This window comes from Rhinatrema bivittatum, chromosome 14, assembly GCF_901001135.1.
Source record: "Rhinatrema bivittatum chromosome 14, aRhiBiv1.1, whole genome shotgun sequence".
Classification (NCBI taxonomy): domain Eukaryota; kingdom Metazoa; phylum Chordata; class Amphibia; order Gymnophiona; family Rhinatrematidae; genus Rhinatrema; species Rhinatrema bivittatum.
In genome coordinates, this window is record NC_042628.1 from 82,289,577 (window position 1) to 82,308,235 (window position 18,659).

The following is an 18,659-nucleotide window of genomic DNA, read 5'->3' on the forward strand; positions in this document are numbered from 1 at the left end:
ACTTATTCCCCCACTTTTTTTCAAGTTCTCTATCAACATCTGCTCCCATTTATTGCAGATATGATCATTGTAGGGGGAGATTTCAATACTGTAAAGGACCCTCAACTAGATGCCTCTCAAAATCGGCGACGGGAAATGGGGATGGGAAGGGGTCCTTCTTTTCTGGAGAATGCTTTTCACTTGGTGGAAACATGGCGCATTCTAAACCCGAGGGTGAAGGAATTCACTCACCTCTCCCGAGCGCATGCCACGTATTCTCGTATTGATTTTTTTCTCACTAGTAGTCAAGCTTTTTCAAAGGTGTCTGAGGCTGGTCTAGAGAATATTGTGATTTCTGATCAAGCCCCTGTGTGGATAGATATGGATTTTCAGTCCCCTTCTCTGTCTGCTAGGATCTGGCATTTCCCCTACTATTTAATTGAGGACAGGAGTTTTCAAAAGTACCTAGATGAACGATGGTCCGACTATGACCGGTTAAACCAAGACCACAGAGCCCAACCTACACTTTTCTGGTATACTGCCAAGGTGGTTTTGAGAGGAGACATCATCTCCTACATGGCACATCTCCGAGTTACTCTCAATAAATGAGTCTTACAGCTCACTAATCAGCTGAAAAAAGCTAAGGCGCAGCTCCTTCAAGTGAATACGGGTCCAGCGAGAGACACCTACCTATCCCTCCAATGCGCCTTAAATACACTGTTGCACCAGAGAGAACAAAAGAGTCTCTTATACTATAAGCTTTGCTTATATCAATACAGTAATAAAGCGGGTAAATTGTTGTCCCAGCTGATTAGATCCTCACATGCAGCCCGCTTTATCGCAGGTTTGCGTAATGAATCGGGACACATAGAGACGCACACCAAATCTATCTTGCATATTTTTCGTGATTACTATAGTAACTTATACTGGTCTGAGGTGGGGGGGGGGGGGGGGGCGGGATGGAGGCTGCTTGTGCTTGTTTTTGTGATTCCTTATCCTTGCCTCATCTTACATCAGAGCAACAGCACCTCTTGATCTCTCCTATCACGATGGAGGAGATCAAATTGGCCATCCATAAATCTCAACGTCTGAAAGCTCCAGGCCCGGATGGATACCCTGCCGACTTTTATAAATGCTTAATTGATAAGATTGCTGACCTCCTGACACTTTTATTCTTAGATTTGGTAGCTAAGGGGAGTTTTCCTGAGCAGATGAACCACGCTCATATCACATTTATACCCAAGACTGGAAAGGATTCTCTTGCTCCTGATTCATATCACCCAATATCGTTACTTAACTTTGATCATAAACTGCTGGTGAAAATCCTGGCAGATCGTTTAGCCACTCTCCTACCATCTCTGGTGGGCCCACATCAAGTTGGTTTTGTGCGAAAACGGTACGCTCTCTTCAACATTCGTCGGGTGCTTGTGGCAATGGAGATGTGCTGCTCCACTCATACTCCGTATCTCGCTATTAGCTTTAATGCAGAAAAAGCTTTTGACCAGGTGGAGTGGCACTATTTATTTTTTATTCTGCGGCGAATGGGTTTTGCAGGTTTTTTCTATGAAGCCATCCAATTATTATACGACGCACCCCCAAGCATCTCTACTTGTGAATGGGGAGCGCTAAGAACCCTTCTCTATCTTACGTGGAACTTGCCAAGGTTGTCCTCTGTCGCCCCTGCTTTTTATTCTTCAGCTGAAGCCCCTATTAGTTGCTTTACAAAATGCTCCTAGAATTTGAGGGGTTCGCTTCGGTTGGGAAATTTTCAAGTGTGCCACTTTTGCGGATGACTTATTAGTTTTCCTTACGAACCCTTATTCATCATTGCCTTTGCTCTTAGACCTATTTGGCACTTTTGGTGTTTAAGAACATAAGAAATTGCCATGCTGGGTCAGACCAAGGGTCCATCAAGCCCAGCATCCTGTTTCGAACAGAGGCCAAACCAGGCCACAAGAACCTGGCAATTACCCAAACACTAAGAAGATCCCATGCTACTGATGCAATTAATAGCAGTGGCTATTCCCTAAGTAAACTTGATTAATAGCCGTTAATGGACTTCTCCAAGAACTTATCCAAACCTTTTTTGAACCCAGCTACACTAACTGCACTAACCACATCCTCTGGCAACAAATTCCAGAGCTGTATTGTGCGTTGAGTGAAAAAGAATTTTCTCCGATTAGTCTTAAATGTGCTACTTGTTAACTTCATGGAATGCCCCCTAGTCCTTCTATTATTTGAAAGTGTAAATAACCGAGTCACATCTACTCATTCAAGGCTTCCAGTTGAACAGAGGAAAATCTTCGGCGCTAGCTTTCCCTGGTGCTCTTCGGGAGCGCTGGCGGGATCCTTTTCCCTTGCAATGGGCTGCTATCTCTTTTCGCTATCTGGGAGTTTTATTGTCAGCAGATCCCACCCATCTATCAGCTGAATGTTCCCCCCCCCTTCTTCAAACTACACAGGAACTGTTACAACGCTGGCTGCCTCTCTCTTGGTTGCAGGAACGGTGGGGAGCTACACTTATATAATTTGGCATGCAATCTACACTTATATAATTTGGCATGCAATATGCAAGTGATCAGAGACTGGATTTGGGGCACTTCTTCACATACCCTGTCTGTTGCAGACTGTGCTTTAGTTGTGCCCTTGGAGGTGACTTATGTTCTTCAAGTTGAGCCTACGAAACTTTCTACGTTTCTGACTTCTTCTACCATTATTCTTCCTATTCGGCAAGTGTGGGTCCAATTAACTAAAAGATTGCAGACACCTCGGGTTTGTGCATATTTGCTGCCCATATCTGGAAACACTGACTTTCTTCCCGGCTCTCATACTGCCTCTTTTCGGCATTGGCTACAAGTAGGCATTACACGCCTTGGCCATGTACTCACCAGGGAGGGTGGCCCACTTCCTTATTCTGAATTCCAGGACTGTTATCGCTTGGGGGGAACCTAGGTATTCTCATATTTACAAATATCACATTATTTGAATGCCATATCTGTTGCTTTCCGACAACAAGCCATATTCCAGAATTTGGAGCAGATTTTTCAACTGGACAAAATGTCCACCCCCTTCTTTATCCTATTATTATAAACAACTAAGTAACGAGTCGATACAGTAAAGTCTGCGGGAGAGCGGGTGAACGCGATGCAGTATTTAAATTAGGCCCGGCGGTAGATCCTGGTAGGGATGTGAATCGTTTTTGAATGATTAAAATTATCGTCAGATAATTTTAAAATCGTCCTAAATCGTTAGAGTGCACGATACAATACAAATGCCCCCGATTTATCGTCAGGGGCATTTGTATTGTATCGTTAAATAGGGCACGGGAATTATTTGGGGGAGGGCGGGAAAACCGGCACACCAAAACAACCCCTAAACCCACCCCGACCCTTTAAAACCAATTCCTTACCCTCCCCCACCCTCCCGAACCCCCCCAAAATGTTAAATTACCTGGTGGTCCAGTGGGGGGGGGTCCCGGCGCGATCTCCCGCTCTTGGGCCATCGGCGCCATTTTGGCTGCCACTAATTAAAATGGCGCCGATGGCCCGATAAAAAAACAACCCACCCGACCCTTTAAATCGACCCCCCTTAGCCTCCCCCACCCTCCCGACCCTTTTTTTTTAGGGAGGTCCGCGCCGCTAAAAAAAACAACCCACCCGACCCTTTAAATCGACCCCACCCTCCCGACCACCCCAAAACCTTTTAAAATTACCTGGTGGTCCAGGGGGGCCTCGGGGAGAGATCCAGGGGGGCCTCGGGGAGAGATTTCCCGTTCCCAGGCATCAGCTTTGCCCTTACCATGTGACAGGGTATCCGTGCCATTGGCCGGCCCCTGTCACATGGTAGGAGCACTGGATGGCCGGCGCCATCTTTAAAGATGGCGCCGGCCATCTTTACTCATCAGCCCCTATAATAGGGGCTGATGAGTAAAGATGGCGCTGGCCATCTTTACTCATCAGCCCCTATTTGAAACGTTAAGTCCCTATTTGAAACGTTAAGTCGAGAGAAACGTTTTTAGAACAGCTGATGCCTGGGAACGGGAAATCTCTCCCCGAGACCCCCTGGATCTCTCCCCGAGGCCCCCCTGGACCACCAGGCAATTTTAAAAGGTTTTGGGGGGGGTCGGGAGGGTTTGTTTTTTGTTTTTTTTTAGCGGCGCGGGCCTCCCTAAAAAAAAATATTAGCGATGTGAATTGGAATCGGAAATGATTCCAATTCACATATCTTAACGATCAGATTTCCCCCCCCCCCCCCCCCCCCAGCCGAATCTGATCGTTAAGACGATCTGGCACACGATTCACATCTCTAGATCCTGGCTAGCGCGTCCCTAGCGCCTCCTTTTTGACAGGAGTGGCGGCTGTCAGCAGGTTTGACAGCTGACGCTCAATTTTGCCGGCGTCGGTTCTCGAGCCCGCTGACAGCCACGGGCTCGGAAACCGGACGCTGGCAAAATTGAGCGTCCGGTTTTCAGCCCGACAGCCGCAGGCCGAATTCAAATTTATTTTTTTTTACCTTTTTTTACTCTTCGGGACCTCCGACTTAATATCGCCATGATATTAAGTCGGAGGGTGCACAGAAAAGCAGTTTTTACTGCTTTTCTGTGCACTTTCCCGGTGCCGGAAGAAATTAGCGCCGACCCACAGGTCGGCGCTAATTTCTGAAAGTAAAATGTGCGGCTTGGCTGTACATTTTACTTTCTGTGTCCCGCGCGCATACCTAATAAGGCCATCAACATGCATTTGCATGTTGAGGGCGCTATTAGGTGCCGCGGGTTGGACGCGCATTTTCCTTCCCTTACTGAATAAGGGGTAAGGGAAAACGCGCGTCCAAGACTGTACTGTATCGGCCTGTAAGGTTTGGCGGGTGGAAATTTGTGAGTTTGTTGTACATCCTTCTGTATTGCATGTTTGTTTGGTTGGGTGGCCAGAGTTTCGCAAAATTCTTATTATAGAGAAGTCCAATATAAATTTCTTGGGCGGGCCTATATCACTCCGCAGATGGCTCATCACCAACATATTACTGCTACCGCTTTTTGTGGTCGTTGTCCACAAGTCATTGGCACATCCGGGTTTCCCCAGTGGTAGAAGATCTGATTCATGACTCCTTAGTTCAGAGATCATTCATGGGTTCTGAAGGCATGACTCAGTCTGTCTGCTTTCACATTCATTGTTCCAGCCAGGTACATAACCCTGAGCTATGAAAGCCCATTGCACTCACTTAATCATCTGGAGTTCCAGGAAATTGATTTGATAAAGATGCTCCTGGGCAGACCATAGACCCTGAGTGCTGAGCCCATCTGTATGAGCTCCTCAAACCATGGTGGATTCATCTGTGGTGAAAACAATTTTGGTAGGAGGTCTTTGAAAGGAGATCCCCCATTTCAGAATTGAAATTACTTGCCACCAGGACAAAAAGTCCCGGAGGTGACCTAGATGTGATCCTGGAGATTCTGCATGGCCTGAGTCCACTGTGACTAAGTTCCACTGGGCCTTTCACATGTGTAAAAGTACCAAGGGAGTGACATGAATTGTTGCGTCATTATGCCCCAACATCCTCAACATGTGCCAAGCTGACACCTGTTGGCTCAGTTGAATCCCTGCCAGGTTGATGTACCTTTGTTGATGCAGGAAGGCCTTGGCCTGAGTCGTGTCTAACAGGGTTACAGTAAAGTCCAAATGAGGTGACGGACTGAGAGGGGACTTAGTTGATGATGAAGTCTAGTGTCTCCAACATCCAGATGGTCAACTGCATGGACCCATTGGTCCCCACCCAAGAGATACGGGAAACGTGAACTTCCAGTCTGCGAAGGTGCACCGCCACCATGGCCAGGCATTTCATAAACACATGTGGGACTGACAGATGCCCAAATGGCAGCACGCAATAATGGAAGATATTTCTGGTGATTTGGGAAGATCTTGATGTGTTTATAGGCGTCTTTTAGATCTAGGGAGCATAGCCAGTCCCTGTTTTGCAAAAAGGGGATCAAGGTATGCAGGGAAGCCATCTTGAACATTTTGGGGGTCATTTTCAAAGGAGTTACGCATGTAAATGTGACATACTATCGTAGCAATTTTCAAAAGCTATTTACTCGAGTAAAGTGCACTTACTTGAGTAAATCCTATGGACAATTCAATGGCATATATTGTAGCAATTTTGAAAAGCCCACTTACTTGAGTAAAGTGTATTTACTCGAGCAAAAACCAGTTTTGCTCGAGTAAATGCTTTTTAAAATCTACCCCTTTATTTTTGATGAATTTATTCAAGGCCCTTAGGTCTAAGATGGGATGGAGTCCTCCTGTTTCTTTGGTATTGAAGTACTGGGAGTGAAATCCCTACCCTCTTTACCCCAGTGGAATAAGTTCGACCACTCTGGCCATTAAGAGGGAGAAGAGCTCCATTATAACGTTATTTCAAACGTTATCAGCCTACCGGTCCTTCATTACCTACTATAAAAAAATTGATAGAAAAAGCAAAAAAAGAATACTATGGATCAAAGATTCAAAAGTTTGCACATAATCCCAAAACACTTTTCAGCATAGTAAGTAAACTTACCAATGATAATAATCAGCAAATCAGGAACTACCTGAACATAGATGCGATGAAATAGCTCAGATTTTAAAAAGAAAATTGACAATCTACTCGCTAGCATAAAAACCAACACACCGCAGGAAGTAAAAATGGTATCCAGAGAAGTAACTAAATGGAATAAATTCAACAAGGTCTCAATACTAGAGATAGACAACATGATAAAAAATCTAAACCCGGCTAACCATATAATTGATGCAATTCCCACCTTAGCATTAAAACCCTTAAAACACCTGATAGCCCCAATTATTGCTAATATCTTTAATCTTTTATTAAAGGAAGGAATCTTTCCAGACACACTAAAAGGAGCTATTATTAAACCTATTAAAAAGAAAAAAACTTTGGATTCATCTATTCTAAACAATTACAGACGAGTTTCAAATTTATCTTTCTTGGCTAAGTTAATAAAAAATCAATACAAATTCAATTAACCGAACATTTAGAAAACAATAATATAATAAATCCTTCCCAACATGGATTCAGAAAACATTTTAGTACCAAAACACTATTATTATCACTGACAGATACAATTTTAAGGGGATTTGATAATGGCCAACATTACCTTCTTATTCTACTTGAAATATCAGCAGCATTTGATACAGTGAATCATGTAATATTATTAGACAGACTCACAGAAATAGGACTTAGTGGCACTACCATTTCTTGGTTTGAATCATTCCTACAAAACTGATTTTTTCAAGTACAAATAAATAATAAACTCTCAGATAAAATTAAACACGGGAGTACTGCAGGGATCACCACGTTCAGCTACGCTTTTTAATATTTATATGACACCACTATGCCACCTTTTAGCAGGATTGGGGGTTAGCCATTATTTTTATGCGGCCGATATTCAGTTGAACAGGTGAAAGATGGTCTAGATAAAACATTGAAATTAGCAGCAATGTATCTAAACATAATCAAACAGCTATTGACACAAATGAAACATCATAAATATCGAGAAAACTGAGTTCATACATTTAGAAAGAAAAGCCTCAAAAATCACCCAAACACAAATAACTATCAAAGGTAACCTAACAATTAAACTATCTGAAAAGGTACGAGATCTAGGGGAAATAATCGACAATGAAATTTGCCTAAAACAACATATAGCACAAAAGACTAAAGAAGGTTATGGAAAGCTAATGATATTAAAAAGACTAAAACCACTATTAAGCCTAAAGGATTTTAGAACGAATTTACAGGCACTGATATTCGCAACCATCGATTACTGCAACGCACTACTATTGGGCTTGCCTGATTCCTCTATAAGACCATTACAGATACTGTAGAATACAACAGCTAGAATACTAACAGGAAGTAGAAAAAAAGATCACATAATGCCTGTATTAGCAGAACTACATTGGCTCCCAGTGGAATACCGCATTCAGTGTAAAGTTCTCAGTATTTTACACAAATTGATTTATGATGAACATACAACATGGCTCAACGCAACTAGACGATTACATACACCAACAGAGGGCACTCAGATCAGCTAATAAAGGATTACTGCTGATACCATCAATAAAGACAGCACGTCTTACACAGGTCAGGGAAAGGGCCATTTCACTAGCTGGACCAAAAGTATGGAATGCAATGCCAGCTAACTTAAGACTGGAACAGGATTATAAGCAATTTAAAAAGGATTTGAAAACATGGTTATATACACAGACTTTTAAATAAATAGTAAGAGTAGCAATGAGCAAACAAGTGGCATTTTATATAATTTAGGTTTATAATGTTATTTTACTAGGATTTCCTTTTTATATTTTTTAATGATTTATATAAATATGATAGTTTTAGTTTATTTGGATATTAATATTTATTTGATTATGTTATTTTATTAATTTATTATTATTTTATAACTAATTGACTGATAAGATTGTATTTTTTCTATTGTATGTGAACTGTGAATCGTTGTGATGGCACCCCAAATGACGGTATAGAAAAATTGTCAAATAAATAAAATAAAATAAATATAAGTACCTCCTGATGTGCAACTGAGCCCATACATGTTCAATCAGTACACTTGGAGGACGTTGGACACAACCTACTGGTCTGAGCTAACACTGGGCAACCAGTTTGCAAAGAACCACAGCCTTCCCCGACTGTTACGGCTATGGCTGCTATGCAGCCGCCTCACCACCAGAGGTCCCCCACGAGCATGTTCTTCTGGCTGGCCCACTACTTCCTTCCTGTCTACTCTATACCCCAGACTTTCCTTTTTAACCCTGTCTAGCAGTTCCATCGGTGCTTCAGCATCGAGCTCGCCTGGGCTCCCTGCTCTAGCCTTCCTTGCTTTGTTGCGTGTGGCCCTCAAGCCTTATACCCTGTGTTGCCTTGCCTTTCCTTTCCTTGCTTACTCTGTGTTTGGCCTTCGGGCCTTCTACCCTGATTTGCCTTTCCTTGCTTACTCTGTGTTTGGCCTTCGGGCCTTCTACCCTGCATTGCCTTGCCTTGCTTACTCTGTGTGTGGCCTACGGGCCTTCTGCCTGCTGTGTGTAGCCTTTGGGCCCTCTGCCCTGCCGTCTGTGTGTGGCTTTCGGGTCCTCAGCCCCGCCGTGTATGTTGGCCTTCAGGCCCTCAGTCCTGCCGTGTGTGTGTGGCCTTTGGGCCCTCAGTCCTGCCGTGTGTGTGTCACCTTCGGGCCCTCAGCCCTGTCGTGTGTGTGTAGCCTTCGGGCCCTCAGCTTTACTGTGTGCGTGTGGCCTACGGGTCTTCTGCTTTGCAGTGTGTGTGTGTAGCCTTCGGGCCTTCTGCCATTCCTCGCTGTGTGTGTGTGTGCGGCCTTAGGGTCTCTGCCTTGTCTGGCCTTGTGTTAGACCTTCGGGTCCCCTTCTTGCCTTGTTGTCTTCAGGCTTATGTGTTTCATGTCCAGTGTAGGGTTGTCCTGGGTTGTCTGTCTGTCTTGTCTCCTTAGGTTCCCTCAGTCTAATCACATATACCTCCAGTCAGTTTCACCCGTACCTGCACGCTTTCAATATTCGGCCTTACCAGCACCCAGTTCCAGTTCCTGTTCACTTTTACTTGCATTCACTCTCATACATACCTTCATGCTGATCCAGTACTAAGCTCACCCATACTTCCATGCATCTAGTATCAGATATTGCCAGCCTGTGTTATACTCCATCTGTCCATTCCACCTTCAGAATTACCATAGGGTTTTCTCATTCCTGCCTGCACCAGCCAGTACTAGACACTACTGTCTCTCTACACCCCGAGACACTCCTCATAGTGGTGTTCACAACATGAGACCCGTGCCCAGTCGTAACAACTACTGTCTCTCTCCATCCCGAGACACTCCTCATAGTGGTGTTCACAACATGAGACCTGTGCCCAGTCGTAACAACTACTGTCTCTCTCCACCCTGAGACACTCCTCATAGTGGTGTTCACAACATGAGACCTCTGCCCAGTCGTAACAGTATGCTGAAGCCATTCACTTGTGGAGAGACAGAGAGGACTCTATATTCTGAGGGTGAGTCTCCACGGTTTGTTACCTGTATCTCTTGTCAAACCCTGAATTACCCCATGTACCAGAACTGTTTAGCTTGTCAGTTTTCTGACCTGGAACATTGGACGTGCAGCAATTGTCATGAAAGGAATGTTTCCTTCTATCATGAATGCCTAAACTGTAATGCTCCCAGACCAGGCTGCTGGAAGGGTCTCTGTCCCCCTTGTCTTTTGCCTCCAGGCAAACCCTGCCCCCGCTGCACAGCTAACGGGCCACCTTCTCCTCAAAAAGATTCAGCCCGCGCTATTACACTCTGCCCTGCTTCTGGCCCAACTAAGAATGTTTCCACCCTGGGCAGTTTGCAAACAGACAATTTCAGCACAACTTTTCACAAAACTTCTCACCAAAAAGCAAGTTATATCTCAGGAAAACCTAAAACTCACCTGGTCAAGAAGATTTCTAGGACTTCCGTTCAAGAATCTCAAGAACAAAAGCAAATGGAAGTAATGAACCCGAGCAGGGCTCAGCTTCCCACAGCTGCTGATCAGCCTGTAACGAGCACCTTCCCGAGACACCCAAACTGCCTGTGTCTTCACAAAGCTGCAAGTTTCCACTGCACATTCAAGGAACCATGATTTGGGGGTTGGACTCACCTCTGTGCATCAGAAAGGGCTTAAGCCTGCCCTGCTGCCCCCGGAGGGGCTGGAACCTGCTCTACCACCCCAGGTGGGGTTTGGACTCACCACTGTGCCCCAGGAGGGGCTTAGAGTTACCACTGTGCCTCAAGAGGGGCCTGAGCCTGCCGTGACACGCCATGAGGGGCCCGAACCGGTCCAGCTGCCGCCCCCGGAGGGGCCCGAACCGGTCCAGCTGTCGCCCCCGGAGGGGTCCGAACCGGTCCAGCTGTCGCCCCCGGAGGGGCCCGAACCGGTCCTGCTGTCGCCCCTGGAGGGGCCCGTACCGGTCCTGCTGCCGCCCCCGGAGGGGTCCGTACCGGTCCTGCTGCCGCCCCCGGAGGGATCCAAGCCGGCCGCCTTGCGTCAGGAGGGGTTATGGACTATTTTGCTGCCCCAGCTGGGGTTGGTGTCTGCCTCATCACCCCAGGAAGGAGTTGAACCTATCGCATCACCCCAGGAGGGGTCTGCCTTCATTATTCAGTACCCCCTGCAAAGTTGGGACCCAGGAGGAGGGGGAGGCCTTGAAGGGGGGGTACTGTTACGGCTATGGCTGCTATGCAGCCGCCTCACCACCAGAGGACCCCCATGAGCATGTTCTTCTGGCTGGCCCACTCCTTCCTTCCTGTCTACTCTATACCCCAGACTTTCCTTTATAACCCTGTCTAGCAGTTCCATCGGTGCTTCAGCATCGAGCTCGCCTGGGCTCCCTGCTCTAGCCTTCCTTGCTTTGTTGCGTGTGGCCCCCGAGCCTTCTACCCTGCGTTGCCTTGCCTTTCCTTTACTTGCTTACTCTGTGTTTGGCCTTCGGGCCTTCTACCCTGCATTGCCTTGCCTTGCTTACTCTGTGTGTGGCCTACGGGCCTTCTGCCTGCTGTGTGTGGCCTACGGGCCTTCTGCCTGCTGTGTGTGGCCTTTGGGCCCTCTGCCCTGCCGTCTGTGTGTGGCCTTCTGGCCCTCTGCCCTACCATCTGTGTGTGGCCTTCTGGCCCTCAGTCCTGCCGTGTGTGTGTGGCCTTTGGGCCCTCAGTCCTGCCGTGTGTGTGGCCTTCGGGCCCTCAGCTTTACTGTGTGCATGTGGCCTATGGGCCTTCTGCCATTCCTCTGTGTGTGTGTGTGTGGCCTTAGGGTCTCTGCCTTGTCTGGCCTTGTGTTAGACCTTCGGGTCCCCTTCTTGCCTTGTTGTCTTCAGGCTTATGTGTTTCATGTCCAGTGTAGGGTTGTCCTGGGTTGTCTGTCTGTCTTGTCTCCTTAGGTTCCCTCAGTCTAATCACATATACCTCCAGTCAGTTTCACCCGTACCTGCACGCTTTCAGTATTCAGCCTTACCAGCACCCAGTTCCAGTTCCTGTTCACTTTTACTTGCATTCACTCTCATACATACCTTCATGCTGATCCAGTACTAAAGCTCACCCATACTTCCATGCATCTAGTATCAGATATTGCCAGCCTGTGTTATACTCCATCTGTCCATTCCAGCTTCAGAATTACCATAGGGTTTTCTCATTCCTGCCTGCACCAGCCTGTACTAGACACTACTGTCTCTCTCCACCCCGAGACACTCCTCACATAGTGGTGTTCACAACATGAGTAGGCCAAAAATGTTGGGAAAGTGAAACAACAGGCTCTGCGGAAAAGAAGAGACTGAAGAGGACCTTGCATGGAAGTGTGCCTAATGCATGCTGAGCATGCTCAGTGAGGCTCAATCAAAGTTCTAGAACTTTGACATAAATTTTCTATGCTGGGCTCCATCCAATGATGTCACCTATGTGCAAGGACTGCCATTCTGCTTGTCCTCGGAAAAAAATATTAACATAGAAATGCCCATTAATGACCTTGTTTGCATTTGCATTATTCATGCATACAAATACATGCATAGCAGGTCATTGTAAAAGAGAAGGGAACATGGGCAGAGCTATACAAATTATCATGTATATCATGTGATATTCTTGCAGTAGTGGTCTATCACATGATATATGCTGATTAATGTGCATTAGAGCACTACATAATGCATCATCCAGGCAGATTGTTAGCCCTCTGGAGACAGGGAAGTACATTCAGTACCTGAATGTAATCCATTTTGAAGTCCCAAACAGTGTAATATAAATCAAATTAAAAAATGATTTGGAAGGTATAAATTCTGGATAAAATGCAGGAGTTGCTCTTTCTAGTCTGGAGCTAGAAGAGAGGAGCTGCCAGGACGTGAGGTCCTGCAGTAACCATGACGCCTAGATCTTTTTCCTGGGTGGTAGCTCCTAATATGGAACCTAACATCGTGTAACTACAGCAAGGGTTATTTTTCCCTATATGCAAAGGCATGCAAAGGCATGCTAAGGGGTGGGGGGGGGGGGGTGAGGGGGCGGGCCACCCCGGGTGGCAACAGGGGGAGGGGTGCCATTGCCGCTGGCGGGAAGGTCCTAAGGGTGGCGCAGGACAGTGATGTGGCAGGGAAAACCGCAACAGCAAAAGCAAGGAGCTGCAGTGGTAGAGGCCAGTGGCACTGCCGGCATTTCCTGGGACCAGTGTGGCAGCAAAGAACAGGCCCAGCATTGCCACCAGTTCTCCGAGAGCTGGCGGCAGAAGAAAAGACCCTATGGTGCTGCCGGAGGCCGAAGAAGGGAGAGACTGGCCCTGTGAGAGTAAGTGCCAGTGTATTAGGGTGTGTGTGTGTGTGTATATGAGGGTGTATATGAGGGAGGGGTGTGTATGAGGGTGGGTGGGTGTGAATAAGTGTATCTGAGGGTATGTGTGTGTGTATATGAAGGTGTATATGAGGGTGTGTGTGTGTGTGTGTTTGAGGGTGGGTGGGTGAGTGAGTGTATATGAGAGTGTTTGGGTGTGTGTGTGTATGAGAGGATGCCTATGTGTATATGAGACGGTAAGTGTATAGGAGTGTGCATGTGCCTGTGGGTGTATATATATATGTGAGAGGGAGCCTGTGTGCAGGGATGGGGGTGAGAGAGAGGAAGGATGTGTGTGTGTGTGTGTGTGTGTGTGTGTTTGAGGGTGGGTGGGTGAGTGAGTGTATATGAGAGTGTTTGGGGGTGTGTGTGTGTGTGTATGAGAGGATGCCTATGTGTATATGAGACGGTAAGTGTATAGGAGTGTGCATGTGCCTGTGGGTGTGTATATATGTGAGAGGGAGCCTGTGTGCAGGGATGGGGGTGAGAGAGAGGAAGGATGTGTGTGTGTGTGTGTGTGTGCGTGGATGAGACAGGAATCCCGTGTGAGAGGTAAAGAGGAAGCGTGTATGTGTGTGAGAGAGAGATGGAGGAAACGTGTGTCTGTCTCTTTCACACACACACACACACACACTCTCAAGCTCCCTCTGTCTCTCACCAAGCATGTATGTTCATGACAATCTCAGGGTGACAGGTATGAAGAGTGGGGGTTTTTTTTTTTTTAAATCCTTATTAGTTTTAATTACTGGGTGTTATTTGATGTCTGCTGTTTTGAAATATTTTATCGATGTTTAGGAAATTTTTAAAAATTTGTACAGGAGCTTCTAATTATTGAATATTATTCATCAGCTGTTTTGAAATGTATATTTTTTAGTATGGTTTTACTATTGATTGATTTATATTTCCTGATTGTATTGTTTTGAGGAATAGTGATTTTCTGCTTTTCCATTGTTGCACTGCATACAGAATCTGGCTTGTGGTTTCCAGTTCACTTTTTGTCTACATGTGTGCATGTGTGAGAGAGAGAGATAGAGGAAGCATGTGTGTGTGTTTGTGTGTGTGTGTTAGTGAGTGAGACATAGAGGAAGCGTGCGTGTGTGTTTTAGAGAGAGATTGAGGAAGCATGTCACTCTGTGTGTGCAAGAGGTATAGAGAAAGTGTGTGTGTGTCACACATACAGACATGCTTCCTCTGTCTCTCACCAAGCATGTAGGTGTATGTATGAAATAGAGGGAGCATATTGTGTGTGTGTGTGTGTGTGTGTGTGCATGCATATGTGGAGAACAGGAGATTTTTAAAATCCTTATTAGTTTTAATTATTAGAACATAAGAAATAAGAACATAAGAAATTGCCATACTGGGTCAGACCAAGGGTCCATCAAGCCCAGCATCCTGTTTCCAACAGTGGCCAAGCCAGGCCATAAGAACCTGGCAATTACCCAAACACTAAGAAGATCCCATGCTACTGATGCTAGTAATAGCAGTGGCTATTTTCTAAGTCAACTTGGTTAATACCAGGTAATGGACTTCTCCAAGAGCTTATCCAAACCTTTTTTAAACCCAGCTATACTAACTGCACTAACCACATCCCCTGGCAACAAGTTCCACAGTTTAATTGTGCATTGATTGAAAAATAATTTTCTCCGATTAGTTTTAAATGTGCTACTTGCTAACTTCATGGAATGCCCCCAGTCTTTCTATTATTCGAAAGTGTAAATAACCGATTCACATCTACCCGTTCAAGACCTCTCATGATCTTAAAGTCTTCTATCATATCCCCCCTCAGCCGTCTCTTCTCCAAGCTGAACAGCCCTAACCTCTTCAGCCTTTCCTCATAGGGGAGCTGCTCCATCCCCTTTATCATTTTGGTTGCCCTTTTTACCTTCTCCATCGCAACTATATCTTTTTCGAGATGCGGCGACCAGAATTGTACACAGTATTCAAGGTGTGGTCTCACCATGGAGCGATGCAGAGGCATTATGACATTTTCCATTTTATTCACCATTCCCTTCCTAATAATTCCCAACATTCTGTTTGCTTTTTTTACTGCCACAGCACACTGAACCAACGATTTCATGACGCCTAGATCTGTTTCCTGGGCTGTAGTTCCTAATATGGAACTTAACATCGTATAACTTCAGCAAGGGTTATTTTTCCCTATGTGTATCACCTTGCACTTAACCACATTAAATTTCATCTGCCATTTGGATGCCCAATCTTCCAGTCTTGCAAGGTCCTCCTGTAATGTACAACAATCTGCTTGTGATTTAACTACTGTGAATAATTTTGTATCATCCGCAAATTTGATAACCTCACTCATCGTATTCCTTTCCAGATCATTTATATATAAATATATTGAAAAGCACCAGTCCAAGTACAAATCCCTGAGGTACTCCACTGTTTACTCTTTTCCACTTAGAAAATTGACCATTTAATCCTATTCTCTGTTTCCTGTCTTTTTCCTGTCTGTTCACCTATCCCATGACTTTTTAGTTTTCTTAGAAGCCTTTCATGAGGAACTTTGTCAAACGCCTTCTGAAAATCCAAGTATACTACATCTACCGGTTCACCTTTATCCACATGTTTATTAACTCCTTCAAAAAATGAAGCAGATTTGTGAGGCAAGTTTCATTAAACATTGTGACTTTGTTTCATTAAACCATGTCTTATATGTTCTGTGATTTTGATCTTTAGAACACTTTCCACTATTTTTCCTGGCACTGAAGTCAGGCTAACTGGTCTACAGTTTCCTGGATCACCGCTGGATCCCTTTTTAAATATTGGGGTTACATTAGCCACCCTCCAGTCTTCAGGTACAATGGATGATTTTAATGATAGGTTGCAAATTTTTACTAATAGATCTCAAATTTCATTTTTCTGTTCTTTGAGAACCCTGAGATGCATACCTTCTGGTCCAGGTGATTTTCTATGCTTTAGTTTGTTAATCTGGCCTACTATATCTTCCAGGTTCACAGTGATTTGGTTCAGTTCATCTGCCTCACCACCCCTGAAAACCTTCTCCAGAACGGGTACCTCCCCAATATCCTCTTCAGTAAACACCGAAGCAAAGAATTTATTTAGTATTTCTGCAATGGCCTTATCTTCCCTAAGAGCCCCTTTAACCCCTCGATAATCTAATGGTCCAACCGACTCCCTCACAGTTTCCCTCTTCAGATATATTTTTAAAAGTTTTTATTATGAGTTTTTGCCTCTATGGGCAACTTCATTTCAAATTCTCTCTTAGCCTGTCTTACATTTAACTTGCCAATGCTTATGATTTTTCCTATTTTCTTCAGATGGTCCTTTTTCCAATTTTTGAAGGAAGTTTTTTTTGCTAAAATAGCCTCTTTCAACTTGCCTAGAAAAATAACATATTTTGCTTTTTATATTCTGCTTGTTGCACTTCAAAGCAGATTATATTCAGGTACTATAGGTATTTCCCTATCCTCAGGGGGCTTACACTCTAAGTTTGTACCTGAGGCAATGGAGGGTAAAGTGACTTACCCAAGGTCACAAGGAGCAGCAGTGGGATTTGTACCCTGCTCTCCTGGTTCATAGCCCACTGCTCTAATTACTAGGCTACTCCTGCACTCTGTCCCTGCTTCACTCATAAACAGAATTCTAGAATATGCACTATTGTGATTTTTCTTTTAATATAAACTGAGATAACTCAACATACATTCCTACTCATACCTCACTTTGTACAACTGTTACGCCCTCATACATCCAGCCCCAGCTCCACACGTATCACTCTCTTCCATCCTTCTTCCCTCATACTCTGACCATTTCTCTTGGCTCTTTCTGCTCTCCTTTTCTGACCTTTGGCTGAGAAGTGGACTATTGAGCTAACTTCCTCTGTTATTTTCTCCACCCACTTCTTGGGGCCGATGCAAAATTTATGCGCAGAAAGTGGGCACTGAACAGTAAACAGTCAACGCCCGCTTTCTTAATGTGCTCCCAGGCGCTCCTCCTGGGGGCACCACGCAATATTTAAATTAGGGGTCGCATTGGCAAGGAAGCGCTAGGATCGCTTGCGCACCCCTAGTGCCTCCTTGCTAACGAGAGCCCGAGAGCGTCAGCCGTCCACTGGTTAGGAAACCAACGCTGAGTTTATCGGCGTCAGTTTCCCTAAACGCTGCACAGCCAGGGGTTAAGGAAATACACACTTGTGAATTGAGCATCCGTTTCCTGCAGCTGACTGCAGGCGCTTTTTTGTTTAACATATTTTTTTAGTTAGTTTACTTTAGTTTTTCCTCCTACTTAATATCGCAATGATATTAAGTAGGAGGCAATACAGAAAAGCATTTTTTTTCTGCTTTTCTGTACTAGATTAGGAGCGCTCAGCTATTACCACCTGCTCCAGGCAGACATTAATTTCTGATTGCTAAAATGTGCGTCCTAGACACACATTTTTCTTTTGCATTGGGCGTGAATAGCTAATAGCCATGCGCTATTAGTTTCACTCCGTGTTGGAGGCACATTGTAGAGGCACTAATCCCTTTCATAGCGCCTTGAGTAAAGCCATGCTGACTTTGTTCCATTAAACCATGTCTTTCCATATTCTCTACGATTTTGATGTTTAGAACACTTTCCACTATTTTTCCTGGCACTGAAGTCAGGCTAACCGGGCTGTAGTTTCCCGGATCTCCCCTGGAGCCCTTTTTAAATATTGGGGTTACATTGGCCACCCTCCAGTCTTCAGGTACAATGGATGATTTTAATGATAGGTTGCAAATTTTTACTAATAGATCAGAAATTTCATTTTTCTGTTCTTTGAGAACCCATATTGCATAAGGGGATTAGTTAGCGCCTATACAACCCGTGTCCAACTGCAGTTATACAGTGCGCTGGGCTGAACTCACTGTAATGCATCGGCCCCCTTGTGTTTCCAAACCCAGTGACTTCCATCTGCCACCTCATCCTCTTTAAATGCCTTATGACAAATGATCCTAGGATCCTTTTTCCTACCGCCGAAAGATTTTGATATCTTTATCGTGTAGCCTTTTACTATTCACACACACACAGCCCTAGCCCCTATATATCTAAAAACGTTTTCTTTACACCAGTTTGGAGTCACATACTGATGTTGTCTATGGTCTAGTTTTTTTCTTTCCCCTTCCACGAACTTCTAAAAAGATTATAAGAACATAAGATTTGACACACTGGGTCAATCTGAGGGTCCATCAAGCCCAGTAGTGGCCAATTCAGGTCACAAGTACCTGGCAAGATCTTCTTCAGCATCCATCTGGAAATTTCTCAGTACTGCTGTGTGTGCTGTTTCCAGCAA